Raw genomic sequence first — 9,376 nt, 5'->3', positions numbered from 1 at the left:
CACCAAGTACGCTGCCCCTGCACTCAGGGTCCCTGGTCACCTGGTGGGTTCAGAGGGCACGACTCCAAAGGGGGACCCCAGCTCAGCCAGCAGCCTGGGACTTTTGCTCTGACACCAACACCACATGATCAGGCAAACCGCCGGGAGCGGCACCCACAGGGGAAACGGGCCAGGCAACATGAAAGCAAGAACAAAACCAACATCGGGCGGGTTATTTTTATCATGCTCCAGACTCGCAGCGGAGACCTGACAGCTAAAGGGGCATCCCAGGCATTGGGCAGGTTTCTTTCACCCTCTGCCTCTTCCCTCCTTCCGTGCCCTGAGCCCCCTCCTCGGGAAACTGAGAAAGTGGATCGGGTCAGAGCAAAACATTCCTCATTCTGCCTTCTCCACAGGAAAAACTAATTAGTCGCCAAATATTCGGAATGGGTAATTGCTACCTGAATTAATAAGGGCAAACAGCCGGCAAGAAAACAGTGGTTTACTATTTCTGAGAGCTTGCCTCTCCTAACCCGGAGTCCCAGGCTCTGCTGGGAGGGACTGGCCCTGGTGCGACACGTCTCCCCACCGGCAGCTGCAGAAAGGGGCACATGGCAGCCTGGGGCTGGCCCCGCTCCCGGGTCAGTTCAAACACTCCTGTGGTTAGGGGTCACCCCGTCTCCTCGAACACCCAGCACACGTGTGCTCACATACACGTGCACACTCACACGAATGCACACGCCACACCTGCACACAAACCACACACACGCCTGCACCCCACACACCACTCGTGCTCACACACACGTGCACACAGCACATACCAGGGACATCCAAGGGTTCCAAGGAGAATGCATCAAACCAGATTCTCACCCAGGGTTTTCACCAAGTTGCCCCAAGTTCGTCAACTCTGACAGGGAGTGTGTAGACCAAACTGAGGGGGTTGCAGGCAGAAGGAGGAAGAAGAGAGAGAAAAGGAAAGTTGAGATGACCCTAAGGAGAAGAGAACAGGCACGTGCGGAGGCTGGCGCAGCCCCAGTCCACCCCCACCCCGGTACAGGGTCCAGAGTCCCGCCCAGAGGGTCCTGGGGAGCCTGCTAAGCCCCACCATGACCTTGCTGTGTGACCTCAGACACATCACCTTCCCTCTCTGGGCCTGGGTTTCTGCCTGTGTAGAAATGAAGTGCATCGGTGCAATCATTTGAACAGTTCTGAGGCGCTGCCCCCCAGGAAGGCTCCAGTTCAAAATTGGGGTCATCACAGTCTCCCCGCCTGCAGCCCCTCCCCCGCCACCCCTGCTGGAGCATTTACCACAGGACTTCCCCTGCACATGGCAGCAAGTAACTTCCTCTGGGGTGGCCATGGCTCTCTGGAGGCGTCCCAGTGTCACAGGCAGCTTAGCTTCTCGCTGCTGTCAACGCCGCACAGAGAATTCTCGGCTGCATCTGCGGGGGCTGCCCTCACCAGCGGTGCATCTGTGTGAAGCTGCCACGGAAGTTAAGTGTGTCCACATGATGCATATGATTGGCCCGTCACTTTTTTTATTTAATGACATATTGTAAGCAGCTCTCATGGCTGTACGTGGACGGTTCTTTTCCGAACAGCCACACAATAATTCCATTGAGGGCTGTTTCATAGATCCAGCTGAAGCCCTACTCCGGCGATTTTATTGCAGGTTTTTCCAGTCTTTGGCTTTTATAAGTATTGCTATAATGACTCTGCTTATAGGTACTCATTCTGTATAAATGAAAAGTTCTCCGTGTGTAGATATCTACCCATATCTTTAGAGGTTCCTATTTGCCTAGAAACAAAGTCTGGTGCCCCGCACACCAGGTCCTGAGCTGCAATCACTTCGGGGCATGGGATCAGGGAAGGAAAACTCAAGCTTTCTGTAAGCAATACCTTATACTGTTTGGGAAATGGAATGAGTAAGGGGAAATAAACAAAATGCAGCCCCTGTTGAAACCTCTTTAGAAGTGGTTTTATTAGCGGGTATGGATCTGGCAGGAGCAGAGTCACAGAAGCATGGAACAAAGGGAGGACGGTGGATGTGTCAGGCGGAAGGAGAGGCCGGGGCCACCGCTTTGTTCTGCTGGGTCAGCTCTCCCCTGGGCTGGCGAGGACAGGACCTGGGTTCAAATCCTGCTCTGTGCACTCACCTGGCACCCGGGTGTTGTTTTGTGGGAGGACTTCCATTTCCCTGTGTGTAGAATAGGACACCCAGCCAGCAGGTCACACGAGACCACCCGAGAGCGCCTGGCATGGAGGGGTCACCATCAGCCTCTGTCCTGCCATCTTCCTCCCTGCTCCAGGTCCTGAGAAAAAGAAACACTGAATCTCACAGCTGCTCCTTAAGTCCCCATGCCTCTCTCTCCAGCCTCCCCCACGGCCCCCAACTCAGTCTCAGGGCTTCCCCACCCTGTGGCCTTTCTCCTGAAGAGAGAACCCCTGACAACACCACGTCTTTGGGCACAAATGTGAGCACGTCTAGAAATCCCCAGATGATTAATAACTAAGACAACCCCCTTTGTCACTAATGATATATGGCAATAAACCTACTGGCCAATGTTTTTTTACTTATTTTTCTAGGAAAACACAGTAAGCCCAAGAACACAGAAACACAGCAACTCCGGGGTTGAGCAGGGATATTCTTAAAAATCCCAATGGTGCTTATACGATTTAGCGATCTTTCTCTTCACGTGGATGCGCCCTGGGTTAGGAGTCGGGACCCCTGCAGATGCAAACAGGAAGGGAGGCCTGGCGGGCAAAAGCACACAATGCAGTGGGCCTCACACATCCGCCCGCCATGGTCACCAGACGCTGAGCAGTCCACACCCATGCCAGGATCCACGGTCACCTGCACCCAGGCAGGCCACTGACTAATCCCAGCTCACCTAGGCCAGGTGACCTCGGGAATCAGTAACTTGAGCCGGAAGTCCCAGCCTCCTCCTCTGTAAGGGAGCATCTCTTTCCTCGAGGGTTGTCAGAGGATCCCATGAGATAAAGTTGACCAGCCAGTGGGGTAACGGCTGATGTCACCACATTCCCACAGGTCTCAGGAGGCTGTTCCCATAGTCAGATGGGCTCATGTCTGTGAAATAGTGTGAGGATATGAAAAGTGGGGCCTTTAGTCACCCCCCGCCCAGGAGCCAGCCCTGGGTCCCCACCCAGCCGGACTCCCCAGGACTGGGAAGGAAGCTCATCAGAATCCAGAATCGCTGTTAGTCACCAAAGGCTCTGCTCCCCACCTCCCCAGTGGCCTGCCTCCCTGCCCCATGAGCAGAGTCTCCCGGGTTCCCAGTCCGGGAATCAGCCTTCGGCCCTCTCCCTAGAGACACTTTGAACACTTCAAGGGCCTCACTCCAGAGAACATCAAAGACCACAGCATTTCCCATGGCATCCTTCAACCAAGTGACCTATGAATGTCCATCCCCGTGACCCGGGAGCTCGGCTTTGACTAGGGAGCCACTGGCCCCCCAGACCCCATGCCCCAAATCCATTGCAGGGGCCGGTGACATGGCTTCCCCAGTGGAGGGGCTGAGATGGGTTCTGCCTGGGATTTGCACCTTTACCCTACTCAGTAAAGAGCTGTGTCGCTATAAACCTCTCCTCCACTTTCTTACGGGCTAATGGGTTAAACATCTTTAATTTTAGAGATAATTGCACACAACTGTAGAGCACACACTGGCCCCAGGTCCCCCAGCTCGTGATCTCTCCATGCATAGGGGACAACAATATTTTTAGGCCTATCCCAGTTACCCACCCTGGCCGCAAATGAAATATTAATGAAAGGTTATGCTCGCAGCCTTCAGAAAATGATTACTCAAGACAGCAATTATATTTTCCCCCTTTCTGTGTAATAAAACTGCACCTCACTGCGCAGTAGGAATTAATAATTCTGAACCCTGTTGTTACTGAGGCAACATCAAAGCGGAAGGGAAGGCATGCCCACAAGGGAAAACACACACACACGTCGAGACCCACAAAGAAAGTGGGTGACTTCAAAAGAGCAGGATTCTATATTCAGGGCTGGGATCCTTTCTCAAGGTCATTAGCGTCTCTAGCTGACTGAAAGAGTGGCCCAATTACAAAGCACGCAGAGAAACAGAAATGAGAACAGGACATAGCGACAACTCCAACTCCGGGTCACTCCGCATGGCCGCCAGCCTGGCAAGTACCTGCAGCCAATCGGCCAACTCCCCAGAATCCTTCCAAGGGACTCAAAAGCTCAGGACAGCCAGCTGACTCCAGAGCCAACGGGCAATTTCCATGTAAGAAGAAAGAGGACACCCCACGGCCTGGAAGAAAAATAGTGGCCATTTATTGAGCACCTGCTATATGGCAGGCAAGTGCGAAAGGCGGGAAGTCCCAACCTCATTTGATAGATAACAGCACTGAAGCTCAGAAACATTCACTGAACTGCCCAAGGTTACATGGTAAATGGCAGATTTGGGATTTAAACTGACATCAAAGAGGGTGAGGGTCGTCTGTGTCTCTGCCCTGTTCATTTCAACTCCCCACAGACCACCTAGCAGGGTGCCCGGCAGAGAGTAGGTGCTCAAGAAATTGAACTTATATAACCAATGTGTGATTACACTGGATCCAGCGTCCACGCTCGGAAGGAACACTTTGTGAATTTGCAGGTCATCCTTGCGCAGGGGCCATGCTAATCTTCTCTGTATTGTCCCAATTTTAGTATATGTGCTGCCGAAGCAAGCACGAGAAAACGCAGTTGTGACTTTCAATGAGTCTCAGCGTTCAGGGAACTGGGGTAGGTGGGGGAAAGGGCGGCATGCGATTTGGCACATCCCGTGACAACAGGCACCCATCGTGCTCCCCCAACACATGCTCTAATCTTACCCCTAGAGGCACTGTCAAACGTTTTTCATAAGAGAATATAACAATCCACTAGATTAGTGGGATACCGTACGAAGCAATTACAGTTTCGTTTTGCCCTGTGACCATATGAAAATCAGAAATTTTTCATGATGTTCCCTTGAAGGAACCTTCTGCTACCAGATCATGCCCTGACCCTCGGGGGGGTGGGGGCTGCCCACCGCCCTTCAGCCCTTTAGGTAACTCTGGGGCAAATGAGAAAAACCTTAAGGCCTTAGAGAACAAGGTCATAGGTTGCAGCAGAACAGAGTTGCGTAGCTGTGACGGGGCTGCGGATCATGTGGCCCGGAGCCGGGGGCCCAACAGGCAAAGGAGAATCTGCTGACCCTACTGGAGGTGGGGAGAGCTGCTGAGGCAGGGGGAACAAAGCTGTCCTGGGGTCACTGAGGTGGGGGTGAGTGAGGCCTTCCCCTCTGACAGGGAAGAGCAGGGGTTCCCAAGAGCTGTGCATGTGGAAAGAAGGCCCAGGGAGGCCAGGAAATGGCCAGCAAGGTGGTGGGGCAGACTGACTGCTGGGTGGGTTCTTCGTGCCCCAGGATCCTTCTGGAAACTGCAGCACCTCTGTGTGTGTGTGAGGAGCTGGGGCAGCCCTTTGTGATGGGAATGCCAGGAGGGGCAGGAGAGGAGGTGAGAGGGGTCTGTGAGAGATGCTCGGGGAACTCAGCTCTTCAAGCAGAGGGAGCGTGCTGGGCGGACTGAGTAGCCCTTAAACAGACAGAGTGACGGAAGCCCGGTCACGGCCCAGCGCCCAGGCTGGCGAGAGGGCTGACGGGCAGCAGCCGGAGGAAGGGACACCCGCTTGCTGAGCATCCGGTACGTGTGCAGTATGCTCAGTGCTAGATGCAGTGTCAGAAAATGCAAACACAGCCCGTGAGGATCATGCAGCCATGTGACGACGTCGGCACAGCCCGCCGGCAGCCAGATACAGAAACAAGGGCCTGCGTCTTGCTGGGGACTCGTGACAGAGCCCAGGTGCCTCGGCAGCTCGCCCATGGACACCGCCTGCCAGGGGCGGTGTTTGCACAAAGGGCTCAGATGAAGTGCACCGGGGTCCCTGAGACACCGTCCAACCCAGGGTTCCATGAGAGCTCCCGATGGCCCTCCAGAATGAGGACACCCTGGTGGGAAGCATGGAGAACACCACGGCCAGGGGCACTGCTGGAGGGAAAGACTGAGAGAGGGTCCCACCACCTCCGGAAAAGGGCCAGAGCGCCTGCTTTTTCTGACACCAAATGAATCCACTGACACTCATCCTCCTTAGTCACATGGGGTCCCAGACCCAGAGAGCCACTGGCCAGAGGTGGCAAGGCCCCAGCCTCCTCCTGCCCTTAGCCTCTTCGTGCTTCCCTGCTCAGCAGGCCTGGCCAGAGAGGCCACACAGAGAAAGGGCACAGTGGCAGAAAGAGGGGCAGCAGGTGGTCAGCCCCCCACCGCCGGGGAGCCCAAGGGAGCTGGGTCCTGGGACCAAGCAGCGGGACTGCCATTTACAGTACAACAGAGCTCCTCAGGAAGCCTCCAGGGCCCTCACAGGCCTTCCTGACCTGCCTCTGAGTGGGGGCAGGGCCATCCTTGACATAGGACAGGCATGAGAGAGCAGGCAGGTCCGCACAGAGCCGCTGAAAGCCAGGGCTGGGACCACGGGCCTCAGCCAGTGCTGACCACAGATGCCCCAGCCTTCACATGCAACTGAGTGAGTGGCATCTGCGATGAGAAGAAGCGAGAATGTTCCCAGAACCAGATCCTCCTTCCTTCTTCCAGAAAATTGGGGCCATTTTCCAGGAAGATTAAGAAGTCAAAGAAGCTGCTTTCCACAAGCCTGAGAGACAGGGCACTGTCCCAATCACAGATTCCATCGGTGACCACCTGCTCACGTTCAGAGGGCAGGGAGTAGGCTACCCAGGCGAGGAACATGGAGAAGCTGGGGCCAGCGCAGTCTTGGGGTTCAGAGCAAGCCCCCAACTCCCCCAGCCCCGCCCAAACCTGTAGGAAGAGTCTTTCCTCTGCAGTGTTCCTGATTCTTCCTCCACCTGAGGCCTCACCCAGCATGGGGATAGGAATGCCTGAGGATAGGGGAAGCACACCTGAGATGTGGCCACCTTGCGGCCCGGGCCTACAGGGAGACAAGAAGCCGGGCCCCCAGGTGGGAGGGGGCACCGCTCCTGCCTCAGAGAAGCACCCTGAGGGTTGTGCTGCCACCTGGTCGTGGCCATGGGGAGAGGGGGCGCTGGGAGGAGGGGGCGCTCTGCCTGGCTGGCGGAGGCACGGGGGCATCACATACTCACTATTCATTCCATAACAGTTACTGAACGCCTCGCGATGCGCAGTCTTAAAACAGAAGCGGTCTCAGAGGGGAGAGACTTGCGACTATCCGACCCAATGCAGGGTGATGGCCAGCCCAGGTCGGGACAGGGACAAGCGCCAGCGCCGGCGCGGGCACGGAGGGACGTCCGCCCTGGCCGGAGCGCGGGCTGGGGTGCAGAGCAGGGAAAGGGGGAGAGAGTGCGCGGCCCGCGGGACCCCGGGGCTCAGCCAGGGGCGCCTCTCTAGAGCCTGGATTGAGGAAGTTGGGGTCAGAGCTCCAGACAGGAGTCCTTGCTGCTGAATTCCCCTTCCAGACATCAGAGGCAAAGAGGAACACGCATTCGAGACCACCTGCGCCAGCACTTCCCGCTGGGCCAAAAAACAGGTCGCGCCGTCTTGAGCGCGGCCTCAGGGACAGGTTCCTCGGCGGCCCCGAAAACCACCGCTCCAGGGAGGAGGCTGCGGCCCCGGGCCGGGGGCGGAGCTCCGAGAGGCCCCGCCCACCGCACGCACCGCGCGCAGCCCCGCCCGGGTCCTCCTCCGTCCGGGTTAAGCTTCCCAGCCGGGTCCAGGACGCTTCTGCGCGCGGTTCCCGCTCCTCCGTGCACCTTCCCAGTCCAGCCTCCGGCATCTCCTGCAACTGTCAAAATCACCTCTTTTTAAGTCCATTTCATTGCTCAAGACTCTTTTTGATGAGGCCTTTCATTATTCCTGGGTCCAGATACAATCTTTCTCTCTTTTCACCACCCCACCCTCGCAATTTGTGCAAACCTCTAATCCGACTGATCAGACTATATGGCCTCCTTACCGCGGAACACTGGGAGGTCCTTAAGGACTATCTGTGGAATGGAATGAGAGAGGACTTGCATCCCTTAACCCTACAAGCAATTCCAGCTTCACCCTACGTACGCCTTTGCCTGTGGACTCTCATGACCTAGAAGAGGAACCCGGGCCCTGCCTTTGGGATGAAGTTTCCTCCCCCTGACACGAATTGCCCTCTATCTGCAGGACTCGCTGAGTGCTCCTGGGAACCGCCAGGCTCCCCTCCCCACTGCAGTCTCCAAGGGCAGCTCAGGGGCCTTTGGTGCCCCCAATGTGCGCTGGGTGCTAGGCAGAGCGGCAGGAAAGCCACGAGACGCTGTGAAAGGTGTGCCGCAAGGTGGGAAGAGTGTGAACCTCGGGGTCAGGGGGACCCACGTTCCAACTCTGCCTGCCATGCACTGGGGTTGTGCTGAGGCAAATTCCCCATGCGTCAGTTTTTTCAGCTGTAAAATAGGGGCAGTAATCACTATTTCGCAGACCTCCGGTAAGGACTGAAGAAACGCATGAACACCTATGGGCTCTCAGCACACATCAGCGGCTATTGGATACCCAGGGCAGGGTGGATATGAAGAACACAAGCTCTGCACCCAAATTACCTGTGTCAAACCCTGGCTCCGCCACGTGTTTGTTGTGTAACTTCGGACGAGTGTCCTTACCTTTCTGTGCCTCGGTTTTCCCATCTATGAAATGGGGATAATATGCTTAACAGTTACACAATTTCTGTTTGGGGGGGGTGAAAAGTTTGGGAGAGAGTGGTGGCAGCTGCACAACAGTGTAAATGGAATTAACGTCGTTGAATTGTATGCTTAAAATGGGTTAAATGGGCATTTTTATGTTATGTGTGTTTTATCACAATTTTACAAAGTTAATAATAATGTCATATACCAAGAAGCAGTGGATTATAGGATGCGAATCATATCTCAATGAAACTGTTCATAAAAAATAAAAATAAATGAGGACAATAATATTACCTGCCTGATAGGGTTGTTGGAAGGGATTAAATGAGTCTGTACAGTACTGAGAATGGTGTCCAGCTTTCCCGACGAAGAAGAAGCACAACCGGGTTTGGGGATCTGTGAAAGTTTGGGTTTTCTGGGGCCTTTTGCATTTTGTTTTAGGATCCTTTTTTATTAGTATTATACAAACCACACAGAAATGTCTGAAATTTCCACTTCTAAGTTGGCTATAAGTCACCTGACATGCACAGTGCTAGGTGGCAACAGCAGATGTTGACATTTGAGAAGTCATCCTGCTCAGAGACAGAAGGAAAGGTCACTGTGTTGAAGGGGCCTGTAAGTGATTACATTCCTGGCTACTGAGTGTAGAACTTGGTCCCCCAGAGATAGCACTGGACACTTCTAGAAGCTTCTCCTCAGGATGT

General features: G+C 54.8%; 1 long non-coding RNA gene and 1 other non-coding gene across 3 annotated transcripts; both read right to left on the bottom strand.

The window, feature by feature from the left end:
• Nucleotides 1–780: 780 nt before the first annotated feature.
• On the bottom strand, nt 781–7,704 carry LOC123850407 (uncharacterized). Of its 2 annotated transcripts, XR_008506797.2 has the most exons (5): nt 7,155–7,704; nt 2,871–3,067; nt 2,136–2,291; nt 1,288–1,461; nt 781–910 (listed from the first exon to the last, which is right to left on the bottom strand). It is a non-coding gene; the product is annotated as an uncharacterized LOC123850407 (long non-coding RNA). The 2 variants fall into 2 exon arrangements; XR_006792332.3 differs by lacking the exons at nt 781–910; nt 1,288–1,461 and having other exon boundaries at nt 1,936–2,291; nt 7,155–7,676.
• Nucleotides 4,594–4,696, bottom strand: LOC123852155 (U6 spliceosomal RNA). The gene has a single exon (XR_006792778.1). It is a non-coding gene; the product is annotated as a U6 spliceosomal RNA (small nuclear RNA).
• Nucleotides 7,705–9,376: the final 1,672 nt, after the last annotated feature.

Source organism: Mirounga angustirostris, unplaced genomic scaffold (assembly GCF_029215605.1).
Source record: "Mirounga angustirostris isolate CCGP_5_RB_7025 unplaced genomic scaffold, mMirAng1.0.hap1 SCAF_10, whole genome shotgun sequence".
Lineage (NCBI taxonomy): Eukaryota > Metazoa > Chordata > Mammalia > Carnivora > Phocidae > Mirounga > Mirounga angustirostris.
This window is presented reverse-complemented; position numbering and strand designations above follow the sequence as displayed.